This window comes from Felis catus, chromosome B1 (assembly GCF_018350175.1).
Source record: "Felis catus isolate Fca126 chromosome B1, F.catus_Fca126_mat1.0, whole genome shotgun sequence".
Classification (NCBI taxonomy): domain Eukaryota; kingdom Metazoa; phylum Chordata; class Mammalia; order Carnivora; family Felidae; genus Felis; species Felis catus.
Genome location: NC_058371.1, coordinates 78,101,185 through 78,114,576, shown reverse-complemented (window position 1 = coordinate 78,114,576; position 13,392 = coordinate 78,101,185). Strand labels below are relative to the sequence as shown.

General features: G+C 36.1%; 1 protein-coding gene across 4 annotated transcripts in view; it reads right to left on the bottom strand.

Annotated features, from left to right (window-relative positions):
- Positions 1 to 13,392, bottom strand: part of IQCM (IQ motif containing M) — a 674,133-nt gene that overhangs the window by 51,000 nt on the left and 609,741 nt on the right. The gene's annotated exons all lie outside the window — the stretch shown is intronic.

The following is a 13,392-nucleotide window of genomic DNA, read 5'->3' as shown; positions in this document are numbered from 1 at the left end:
GTTTTTTTTGCTTTTTTCTTTCGTTCTTTCTTTCTTTCTCCCTTTCTTTCTCTCTTTTTTTCTTTCAGGCTTGGAGGGAAGTAATAGAAAGACAAAACCAAAAAAAGTTAAAACTGAATATTTGTGCTACATGTTTGTGGCTGTGAGACTGTAAAACTTTTCCTAATCAGAGAAAAATCATTGCCTCTTTTCTGCCTTAGCTTTTTGACCTTTGCAGCTGTATCTCTGTAATGCTCATTTGCATTGGCCAGCTTATCCTCAGGCAGTTCTGACACATAACTAATTTCAGATACAAAAAAAGCTTTCTCAAATATTCATATTTATCAATTTTACCGAAGTATTTTACAATTTTAAAGTACATTTAAACGGAGACTTCAAACAACTTAAAAATAAAGATGAAATGTTTTAACACAGGCAATATATAGCATATGCCCAATTCACATTTGTAGCATTTTTCTAAATAAAATATCGTGAGATATTACAAAATAACTTGGTTCTTTTCTGTTAGGATACAAGTAAAAGGGGTTTTAATTTAAATTGTAGGGATGAACTCTGGGGTGCCTGGGTGGCTCAGTCAGGTAAGCTTTTGACTTCCACTTAGGTCATGATCTCATGGTTCGTGGTTCGAGCCCTACATTGGGCTCTGCATTGGCAACTCAGAGTCTGCTTGGGATTCTCTCTCACCCTCTCTCTCGGCCCCTCCCCTGCTTGTGTGCTCAGTCTCTTTCTCTCTCAAAATAAATAATAATAAACTTAATAAATAAATAAACTTAGAATAAACTTAATAAATAAACTTAATAAACTTAAAATAAACTTAATAAATAAACTTAAAAAAATAAAAAATAAATAAATTGTAGGGATGAACTCTAATGAGAAGAGACAGTCTTAGGTTTAGGATCTGAAAAAAATAAATAAATAAAAGTCTTTGCTGACACATTTGGGGCAGCCTGAGAAATAATGAGAGAATAAATTCACATCAGATTAAAACATTACTTAAAATCAGGTAGGACTGTTTGAACATTAAAGAGATTCGGGGGCAAGGGGATATATTCTACGTCATGATAAACGGCCATGTATATGCATTACTCACTATAAGGTGATGAGTCTCCCTTTGAATATAGTTAGAAAGTTTATTGGAGGATTTATTAGATTTGTGGTATTTTTGCCTTACCACTTGGAAGGCCTTGCTTCCAACCTGTGAAGGAATGCTTCTTATTTTCCTAGTATGTGCTAAGTTTCAATATCTGCTTTACAGCTTGTATTCTAGGTGCTCTGTGTGCCGCACATGATTTATGGAGTAAAGATGAAACGTGTTGTAACACTTGATGTGCTAGCAAGAATTTTTGTATATCGTGTAAGTTATTTATACAATTTACTGAGACTAAAACAGATATAATACACTGCCAATTTAAATCTTTACATAAGAGAGAAAATATGTGCAATTTGTAAGATAGTGCTTGAAAGCTGTTACATTTGACACATTTCCATGACTGGCATCAATCAATTGTGGATTCCATGGTGCAAGAGTTTTCAGTTTTACACTCTCTCAATGAGTACACAGCAATACACAAGGCTTAATATCTTTTTTCTTCTTATAGTTCTCTCATTAAACCGGTCTAAGGCAATGCATATTTGAAAACATTTTTTTTCCTGGTGAATATGTGAGAGCAGCAACACAGCAATGTTTTCATTTATATCTCAAGATTTTACTTAATATCCAAAGCATTCATATGCAAAAATCAGAGAGCCAAACCAAGTGGCTGATGGAACAGGGGTGCTTACCCAAGGTTCTGCTGAAGAACAAGAATGAAGAACAAAGCTCTGAAGGCTGAACCAAGCACCCATGACACCAAAGACAAGTGTCCCCCACAGACAGTGTAGGGCTTTCGACTGAGACACTTCTCCCGCAGGTTTCCCACTTTATCCAGGACTTCACTCAACTCAAGCCATGAACTTAAAAGGGAAAGCAATTGGTGCTAGAGCAGGAGGAAAGGGTAGGAATGTGAGGCCTGAACAGAAAGACACATGACAAACAAGTACTTCATTGGTGAAATGGAGCCTATAAATAGCCAGAGGTAGCAAGGACAACCTGATTCATTTGGTGATGTTTTCCTTGGCTGCTGTTAGGAATTACAATTCTTTTCTCTGTCTGCTGTTAAGCTCCGGTGGGATGAACTAGAAGGGATATAGATAGGTTGGCAGATTTAGCAAAAAAAAAAAAAAAAAAAAAAAAAAAAAACCACAGGACACTCAGTTAAATTTAAGTCTCAGCTCAACTATATGTATTTTTTACAGTGTATCTTTTCCCATATATAATGAGTGAAAGTACTTGTTGTGTATATGAAAATTAAAGTGGGCATTCTATGTTTTATCCAGCAACCAATAAATGGGGAGGAAACACGGAAGCAGATGAGCATATGTAAAAAAGAGGAGGGAAGAGGAGAGATGTCAAATCCCTGAGGTCATATCACTATTCGTACATGAACAGCCAGCCTCCCATTCGTCTTTATCTTCTATGGCCCTCCTCCATCTTTATTACAGGGCCAGGCTGAATATTCCTCATGGGTTCTCTTCTACTCTCTTAGAAATCTGAAAGTCTGTTTTGAGATAAGAGCCACAAATATATTTTACTACATTGTGTTTTTTCCAAACCATTTCTTTGTGAAGCTAAGCCTTGTTAAAACCTCCTCCTGATCACCACACACTGTTTGAATTCTTCATCAACATACATTCCTTCCTCATACACATACAGTCTGTCTCCTGAAACCTAGAAATAATTGGGACCAATGAGAAGGGCAGCCTCCAAAGTGCCTTGAGCTCAGTGCTTTTACATTTGCCAAATGCTTTTACAAAAAAATCTTCAGGGAATTTTAACTTTCCCCATAAACCAACACCTCAGTTTTGCTTCTCATCTAAAATTTGCTTGTCACCATGACATATAAAAAACATATTTTGGACAACTCACTCAAGGAAGATGCTATGAAAAGATTCTATGACATTCTTCAACTCATGGAGAGCAGGAAAACCTTACCAACCTGCACAGTTTCAGCCACCATGACTGATAAGATGATGGTGCACTTGGGAATTCCAGCCCAATCAGCAATCTAAATTGGATTTGCACTTTGTTCTCCATGTGTGTATTACTTGTTGATCATTACTGGGCCTTTGTGTAGCATGGTGCTATATCCAGAGGTATCCTAAGTGGGATCTACAGCCATGTTGGATCTGAGAGAACTCTTGGAAGCTAGGGGGTTAAGGAGAAGCACTTCACCATTTCTTCAATGAACTCATGCTTTGGCTCTTCCCCATGCATATAGAATGCAGCTCACATAGAGAGTGAGCGCATGCTGTTGTGATCTCATCCTGTAGTGGGACATTACTTTGTGTTGGCTCCCACACTTGAAGCAATTTGAATTTCTCAGCAACTATACATCACCAATTTTGACAGAATTTGCAGGTTTGTTCTTCACTCCAGACCTAATGGATGAAATGAAACTTGGTGAGCTCCCAGAGTCGGACAACCTTCAGAATGCTGAGACAGACCAAACGAAGGAAGAAAAGTTCTCCAAGACTCAGCCCTCCCCCAGTGCCTGTGGCAAGGTCCAGTTGTTTCAGTGAAAAGCCATTGGACTTTGTGAACCAGTAAGTGGTCTCTATGATGACAAAAGCTTCTGACATTCCAGAATCTTTTGTTCAGCCCTCGTTTTTCCAGCCAAAGAAGATGGCATATAAAGTATGAAAAATACCTGACCCTTACCATCTAGCAAAATGACTTGCATATGCAGATTCTCAATAAATATTGATTCATCTCTGATTGTCTCTAAGAGAAAATACATATTCTAAAACCAGTTCAAAGTGTTAGGGTTAGTTTCTTTGTTTGGGGGCTTGCTTTTATCTGTTTAGTTTAAATTCATCTCAACTTCTTTTGATTAAGATTGGTATCAAATTATTAGACTTAATTTGTTCCTCTTGTACTTAGAATAACATCGAATAACATAGTTTTCGATGAATGAGCCTTCACATGTATCCCTTAGATGTACTAGTGTAGGTACACTTTTCCTAAACCTGTCTGAAATATATACATTTCTTATTAGTATGTTCTATTTCTTCACAGGCCAGAAATAGCATGAAAACATCTCTTGTATTTATTTTTGTTTTATACACTATAATTTTAACTCTGCCTTTTCTAATGATTGTTATGTAAAAATAGATAAAAGCCATTGACCTAGATAAAACAATTTTTTTAACACTGAATATTCATAGTAGATTTTAGATCAGATCCTTGTTTTGCTTTCTCAAATAAAAATCATGTTCAGGATGAACTCTAATAAACATCTGAATGGGGTAAAAATATTGTTTCTCATAACTGAGCTTTGTTTTCTTATTAGTTAAGCTCAGCAAGGATGGAGGGCAGGGCTGGCATGGTACTGACGTGTCCTGATGTATTATGAGACGTTACTGTGGAGCTCTATAGCCCTGGGCTGAGGTCAAGCGAAGGTGGAAGAGATGACTTCATACAAGCTCCTGCCAGAAGCTTGATATCTGATGTTGACTGCTGACCACAAGCCAAGTGAATTCACTAAAATTTGGACACTGCACAAGTTTGGTGCCTCATGTGACTGTATAATTGGTCTTTATACCCCAGATTAAACTGCTTATAAGAGCAGAGGAATTGTCAGGGTGATACAAATTTTACCACAAAGGGAGAAAGATGCTTTGCAATATTCACAAACAACCCCACTGACCCAACTCTGAAGTGTACATATTAAGACTAACAATATAAATGACCTCATGCACATTATATGAGGTTAAAATTTAGAACTGAACTTCTTTCTTCAAATTATCAGATCTGTCCATGTAATTTTCTTGTTTATTTGCATGTTGCCTGTCCCATGATTGTCTGTTTTGTTCACTGCTATATGTATTCCTCAACAGACAGAAGGCTCCCTGGCCCAAAAGAGACACTTAAGAAATTATGTATTAAAGGAATGATAAATGATGGAAATAAGAAACACCAAACTCAGGTTACTGGTTACCACTGAGTACAGGAAGAATGGAAATTAATTGCAAATGGTTACACAGGGGCATTGCCTGTATCTGTAATGTCTCCTTAAAGAAAGATCTGATGTAAATATGCCAAAACACTGAGTTTGGGAAAAAAAACAAAAACAAAAAACAAAAAACAAAAAACAACTCAGCCACAGTTAATGGGTATGACATAAACAGTTTCACAACTGGTTATAGCATATACCATGCAATTTAAAATTACATATGGTTTTGATTCATATACAGGAAAAGGTAAAATTGTATTTCTTATCTTTTAATGTTAATTTTTTAAATGTTTTTAGTATCATTTTTGAGAGAGAGAGAGACAGAGCATCAGTGGGGGAGGGGCAGAGAGAGAGGGGAACAGAATCTGAAGCAGGCTCCAGGGTCTGTGAACTGTGAGCACAGAGCCCCAGGCACCAGGCTCGAACTCACGAACTGTGAGATCATGACCTGAGCCGAAGTCAGACACTCAACTTATGGAGCCACCCAGGCACCCCTAAAGTTAATTCTTTGTTTTCTTATCAACTGTGTTATGTCTCTGTTTAGTCAGAAATGATCATGAAAAACACCTATTTTTGTTTAATTTCTGTATCTTTCACACTGACAACTATAATGGACAATTTCAGATTGTATAATACAGTTTGTCAAAGGCTTAACATTTACCTGCATATTTGACTAGTTTAAATTGTTCAAGCCCACTGTGACTTTAAAGAGAGTCCAAAGTATTTGGACAATAATGCTTCATTGATTACATTGAACAAATAATTTTGTTAAGTCTTTAATTCCAGGGTAGTTAACACTGTGTAATATTAGTTTCCAGTGTACAATATAGTGATCCAACATTTCCATACAATACCAGGTGTTCATCACAATAAGTGTGCTCCTTAATCCCTATCACCTATTTCACCCATCCATCTACCCTAAATTTAACCAATAATTTTAATCCTGGATTTTATTTAGCTTTTTTTTTTCATAGACAACATCCTTTGAAGACTATAGGAAGCTTCCTGACATATATTCTAGATCCTATTCATTTACAAGATATATTTTCTGTCTCTTGGACTATAAATTAAATTTTCAAAAGTTGAACAAACTTTCATTGATTATCTGAATACATAAATGACAAGGCCAAACAAATGATAAGCAGACTGGAAATATCAATTCTTAATCTCACAAATTGATGCTGGCACTTCTAGAGGTGAATTATTTCATTGGCAACTGTTTGGCAGTTGGAGATATTTATTTTCTTTCTATCCTGCACTCAACATGCTTCAAGCTTCAAATGAATTCCATGACCTCTATAGGAAGTAGTATAACAGATATATAATTACCACAAAAGGATTTTTGAAGGGATTTCATAATGTAAGAATCAAGAATATGTAACAACACATTTCTAAGGAAGTTCCCCTAAGTTTCCCCTCATAAACAATGGTCTGCTGGTCTTCTCTCCATCCATTCACTCATTCATTCATTCATCCAAAAGATAACATTCCGAATTTCCTGTCTTCAGGAAGATGGATCTGACAGTGGAATGTTATGTGGGCATTGTCTTTGGACAAAACATTCTTCTCTATACATAAAGTCATACGGTAAGTCTAAACATATCCCACTGGAACTTTTGGGACTCTGTTTTCTCCAGTGGGATGATAATTGAGGCAGAAGAGATTGCACCTAAAGTCATGCAAAAAATATTAAGAGGCTCTCAAACTCAGATATCATTTGAAATGTGTAGAGTATTTGTGGAAGATCCTATCTAAGGCTTTTCTTGAATATTTTTGGATAAAACTCTTCTTCCCCAGACAAGCGTGGTGTATTTTCTTTTTTCATACCTTTACTCTTAATGTGCCCTCTGTCTAGAATGCCTTTGCATCCTGTGCCAGATGGAATACCATCCCCCAACCTCCAAGGCTCAGTCAAAATAGAATCAAATCCCTCTTCTAAAGCCTTTTCTAACTCTTCTGGTAGGAGTCATTTTTTTCCATCTTCTGAATTTCCTTTGCAACTTTATTAACCGAGTTAATGACCTTTAGATGTTTTCCACACATTTAACAGCTATCTATGTGCTTTAGACAATAAACTTTGGGGAGGTAGTGGGTATTACTTATCTTTGCATTCTCCATCTTAACCACATGACTATTTTGCATGCACTAGGTTGTCAATCTATGCATGGTGAATACTAGTTGAATAATCTCTCCCTTTCTTTCCCACAGAAGGAATGGCTCAAAAATTACAGTTTGGCAGCATACCTTTTTTCCATTTCTAGCCAGTCTGTCTCCTTTATAGAATAAAAGCCTTGAGATTCAGCCTATCTAAAACAGAAAACAAAACAAAACAAAACAAAAAAAACGGGGGGGGGGGGTGGCACTAATAATGGCAGCTATAAACCAGCTGCTACACCTTTTAAGATCCAAGAATTCAGCATAATCTGTTTTCCCAGGAATCTCAGAGCTGTTGAATGTTTGACACCACACTAAAATTATGAACATCAGCATTGGGAGGCTAATTAGCTAACCAATCATTTAGGTTTCTACTTCTCTCCTTATTCTGTTTGGCTGTTAGGTAAAAGGTGGCAAAAGAAAAGTTAAAACTAAAGCTCTGGACAAAGAAAATATAGAGAAGGGGAAGTGGGTAAATAAGAGATTCATATTTTGAATTTGTATTTTGAATTGAATTTGTATCTTTCAATTATAAATTAAAGTGACAAATATCCCAAATGGACCTTTTCTTTAAGTAACCTGAATTTATCTATACTTTGTTATTGTGTTTGTTTTCTGGATATCCTTATCTAAACCTAATGTAACATATGACACCGGATATAATTTATCTTTCTGAAATACCTATTACCCATTACATATCGTACCAGAAAATTTTTCCCAAAAGAAATTTCCTGCTTCCTTATGGGTTAATAGTCATGACTCAGTCCCATAGTGAATTAATGTTAGAGCTCAGCCTTGGAATCTAGGTTTTCTGTTACCTAATTCAGAGCTTTTACATAGGTGTTAAAAACCCAGATGCCATTAAAAATCAGGCTCCCTTTGAACACATAAAACATGATTCCATTAACATATAATTCAAGTCAAATGGAATTTTTCCAGAAACATCTATTACCTAAAGCAAGATACGGAAGTAGTAGGACAAATGTAATGAAATTTAAAATAAAGGTAAGGAAAATGGTCTGGCAATTCATCAAAAGGTTAAACATAGAGTTACCATATGACCCAGCAATTCTAGTTCTAGATAGATATCCAAGTAAGAGATAAATCCACACAAAAATCTGTACACAAATGTTCAGAGTGGCATTATTCATGATAGCCAGAAAAGTGGAAACAACTCAAATATTCGTCAACTGATGAATGCATAGACAAAATGTGCTATATCCAGACAATTGCATACCATTCAGCTACAAACAGGAACGAATTGCTCATGCATGTTGCAACATGGATGAATCTTCAAAACATCATACTAAAAAAGAAGCTGGTCAGAAATGGCCAATATTGCATGATTTCATTTATGTGAAGCATCCAGGAGAGACAAATGTATAGATTCAGAAAGCAGCTAGAGATTGCCTGAGGCTGGTGGAGGTGGGAAAAGAGAAGTTCAGAGAAAATGTAGAGTGACTGCTAGCAGGCTTGAGATTTTTGGGGTGTATTGAAAATGTTCCCAAATTGACTGTGGTGACAGTTGCCCTACTCTGTGAATATACCAAAAGCTATTAGATTGTGTGCTTTAAATGGATAAATTTTATGGTATGTGAATTATAGCTCAATAAAGCTGTTACATACTTTTTTTTGAAAAAGGTAAGCCATTCGGACTGAAAATCCAATTTATTCATTTATCATTCACCATTTTATTCATTCATGTATATATTCATTTCTCCAGATTAGCCTGCTCTGACCTTGTTACCTCTCTACCTCCATGTCCATCACTGGACTGGCAATATCCTCGTAGCACCACTCAATTTTCCTTCAGAGCACATATCACATTTGTAATCACTACAACCTTTATGACAAAGCACCATATCTGTTCTGGTCGTTGATTTATCTGTAGTACCTACTATGGTGTGCATGGAACATGAACATTGTTTTCAACAACTGAAATATAAAACATTGAACACTAAAGAAGAACTTAAAACTTCCCAACAAAGCATATAAATATATATAATTGGATGAAGGTATATGTGATAATAATAAAAATGAAGAACAGACAAGATTGTCGCTCAGTTAGAATTTTAATCCTAAATCTTTGTAGTTGTTTAAACAAAACAACAAATCAGAAAATATATCAGAGACTGATTTCAGGGAGACCATGGCATTCCTGATAATATGTGCAAATTTTCTTTCTATATATAGTATATAAATATATTTTTTTCTGGGAGACTATATATAGCTATTATCCTATTTTAAAGCAGTTTATGAGCCTCCAAATGTGCACTATTATTAGACCTTGATCAAAAAGCCCCCAATTGCTAGTGCAATTCAAAATATGAATTGTCCACTTGTTCACTGTATCCATCTAGTTCATTGTTAATTTTCATTGATAATAACACTTAAATATTAACTGAATGTGCCCTTATGTATCTGTTTCTGCTTTTACTGCTTTGGTTCAGGCATTTGTAATTTCCTGCCTCAACTGATGTACTAGCAACCAAACCACTCTCCCCACCAGCAGAAGAGAGGTGTTCACCTTCTCCTTTAGTGAATTAGTCATTCACAGATGCTGTGCAAACAAACAACCCTGGGCTGCCTACTGTATGCATATCTGCAATTATTGTTTTACTTTCTTCTTTTTCAGTTAGTACATATAAGAGACAATAAGATTCTAATGAACAAAGACCATGATTAATCATCTCTATACGCAGTCTTGAAGATTGTAGATGTAGAACAGCTATTTGTCTAATTGAATGAATCTGTAAGCCTCAAATGCCTAGCATGTGCTTTGCATAAGAGAGAGGTTTAATAACATTAAACAAATGAATAATATTTCTACATGCTATGTGTTCATGTAGATGCATATTCTATGTGTTCATTATTTAGGCTTTCTTCAAAATCCTCCTAGGGGGAAAAAGGCAAAAACCTTGAAAACAGCAGGAGTTTATTTCTACATATGTTGCTTTATGAAACGGATGTGTCTTAAAGCCAAAGCCAATCCCATTAACAGAATAAAACCCCAATATTCGCATAGTGTGGAGTTGGCACAATTTAATGTAGTCCTGAAAGTAGCTGCCTTGTAAACTGTCATCTTGTTTCAAGGAGATTTCTATATTATGTTAGTATTTTATAAAAATTTATAATAACTTGAATTCTGGAAGTTGTTTTAGCAAGGATTTTTCCACTGTGTAGAGAATTAGCCCATTCAGTTTATTCCATTTAGCTGTCTTGAAAAGCTTTAATATATATTTAGTTATGCCCTAATAAAGACCTTGAACAACAAAACACACTGCTTTTAAAGTAGCTGCTTTAGTGTGGTGCCACACGCATCATAAAGGGCTTATTTACTTTTGCTTCTGGTTTCATGTTCACTAATTACCAGCGGTGTTTAGCTCAGAGAACTAGATTTACTGTGTGTCTTTTGGTAGACAATACATTTTCAAATAAGGAGGCAAAGGCTTAGATTTTTTAAAGTCCGATACATCGTATAACTCAAGTATGGGGCTAAAAAGGTATTTAAAATCTCTAAAGAGCAAGCCGGTATTGAATTATCAGTGTCCAGTCACCTTGCATTACATTGTAAACAATAGGTAATGCACAACAACAACTTTCCAAACCACATTTGCAAAATGAATCCCCAGCAATCCATCATCCCTGGAAATGTGCTCATCATGTTCTCCAGGTGCATTTTTCTTCTTGACACTCATTCTATGCTTTTATTCAGTAGGTAACTAGCCATGGGCTTTGGGCACATCTTTGAGGACGGATTACATCATCAGCAAAGAATCTGACGTCTTAACCTGCATAAAACCATGGGTGCTGAAGTAGACCAAGTATTGAGGCTCTTCCCAGTTCCAACGTCCAGTAATCTGGAATTTAGTCAGCATTTTCAGGCTCAGTAGGATAAAACTACTTTTTTTTAACGTTTATTTATTTTTGAGACAGAGAGAGATAGAGCATGAATGGGGGAGGGGCAGAGAGAGAGGGAGACACAGAATCAGAAGCAGGCTCCAGGCTCTGAGCCATCAGCCCAGAGCCCGACGCGGGGCTCGAACTAACAGACCGCGAGATCATGACCGGGGCTGAAGTCGGACGCTTAACCGACTGAGCCACCCAGGAGCCCCTAAAACTACTTTTAATAAGACAAACGTAAGATGGAAAAGTCAAAGCAAGGCACTAGTGACCACCTTCAAAAGTCGAAAAATTCTAGTCTGTCCCTTCTCTCGAATCTAGCTGTCATTACTTTAGTTTTCCTAATGTCACTGGGACAAAAAAAATCACTAAACTTCTGATTGATGTCATAAAACAATATTAGCTATATTCTCATCTCATCCTTGGTGAACACTCAGATATATTTCACTCACCTGCCATTTCTTACCTTCAGTACCTCCCAAGCTCTCTAAATAACTCCTGAGTTTCTTGCCCTTGGCAGATAATCATCCCTTTTAGAGATCATCATGGGAGGAACCCCTCCCCTCTCCATTCCCCACTTGTCTTCACCATCAACACACATGTTATGAAGATTCAACCATTTTCACCGTCTTTCCTTAAGGTGCGGAGAAAGACTTTTGCCTCAAGTCTTGTGACCACACCCCTATCATGAACCCATCTTGGCCTGTCTCCTTTAAAAATATGTTTCTCCAAAGATTCCCTTTCTCTTCTCTATTTCTGTATTACACCCTGCATTCTATAAATATGGTCAAATCTTTTGTATCTTAAAAAATAAAACAAAAATCCCCCTTTGATTTACATCCCTTGTTAGTTACCCTTCTAGTTTTCTCCTCCTCCTCTCAGTAAGCTCCTCTGTGTGCTGTCTCCAGTTCCTTATTTTATGTTCACATTCAGGATCTACTTTACAATTTCACTATAAGCAATTTAGGGGAGGGTCACCAATAATCTCACTTCTCAACATCTAATGGGAATTGTCAGTGTTTAAACCACTACATACATGTTTTTGAATTTCTAAATATTTGAGCTTGTTTTACATTTCCTCTTTCTCTGGCTCCCAGGATACTTCACATTCCTAGTTTTCCTTCTATTCTTCAATCCTTCTTTCTCAGTATTGTTGCTTGCTATTCTTCCTCCTTCTGCTATTTGCATATTAATGCCTTTCCCATCTTCAACCAGGACTTTTCCTGGGCCTTTCATTTCAAATAGTATTCATTTGTGATGATATTACAATGGATGGGTTGAACTACCCAAATCGATATTTTGTAGGTATTTCCAATTCAATATGTTTAAAATTAGATGACTCCTTTCCCCCAAATATGGACCTATTAAGAGGGAGAATATTTAGAATAAGTTAAAAAGAAAAGGTCTTTTGTGTACTCAGTACTTCAAGAAGTAACATTGCCAAATGATTTTGAAAGAATTGAGAGGAATTTATAAGTGAAAGAACTAAAAATAACTTCTTTCAGAAATTTTGATATACCTAATTAAATTAAAACTAATATTGAGAGAAATCATTTCACTGCCCTCCCATGAAACATTGCTTAAAACAGGACTTCTGTTCACAAAACACTGGCTGGATAGACCTTGGGTCTGACTTCTGGATTGATCCTGATATTCCTCGATTCACAAAAATGTGAAGAAAGATATTTTACATTGTGTGGAACAGTGAATTTCCAACCCAGAATCCTGGGAAAGATATCATTCTAGGTACTATATATTAGAATCTTGTAGTTAGGCTTGGAACAGGGAAGGAGTATTAGGGCCTCTAAATCTACTTTGAAAAATGCTTCAACTATTATATATTATCTATAAAATATCAATCTACACAATTTTGAAATTTCAAATAACATGAAAGAAAGACTTTGGATTCTTATGCTTAACAAAAGTGGGTGTGGATTTCAAAGGCCTAAGAAATATGTTTTCTATCATATGACACTTCTTTTTTTTAGAACCTCATTGTTAAACCAATTGTTAAACAGATAGGGGATTTTTTTTTATTGCTGTAATACAAGTCTAGTTATTCAAAAAGAAAAACAGTAGTACTTTTAGTCATACAACAAACAGTATTAATCCCAATTGGAATCCAAGATTAGAAAGCAGTTTTATGTTCAACCGGCTTTCATAACATTTGTTAAAACAAAATTCCCCATGCAAAGGGACACTTTCATGTTCTCCAGTGCTTTTCAGACACTAAAATGGGCCTAATAGAGTGTCAACCACACTGAACATGGTTCCTGAAGAATCT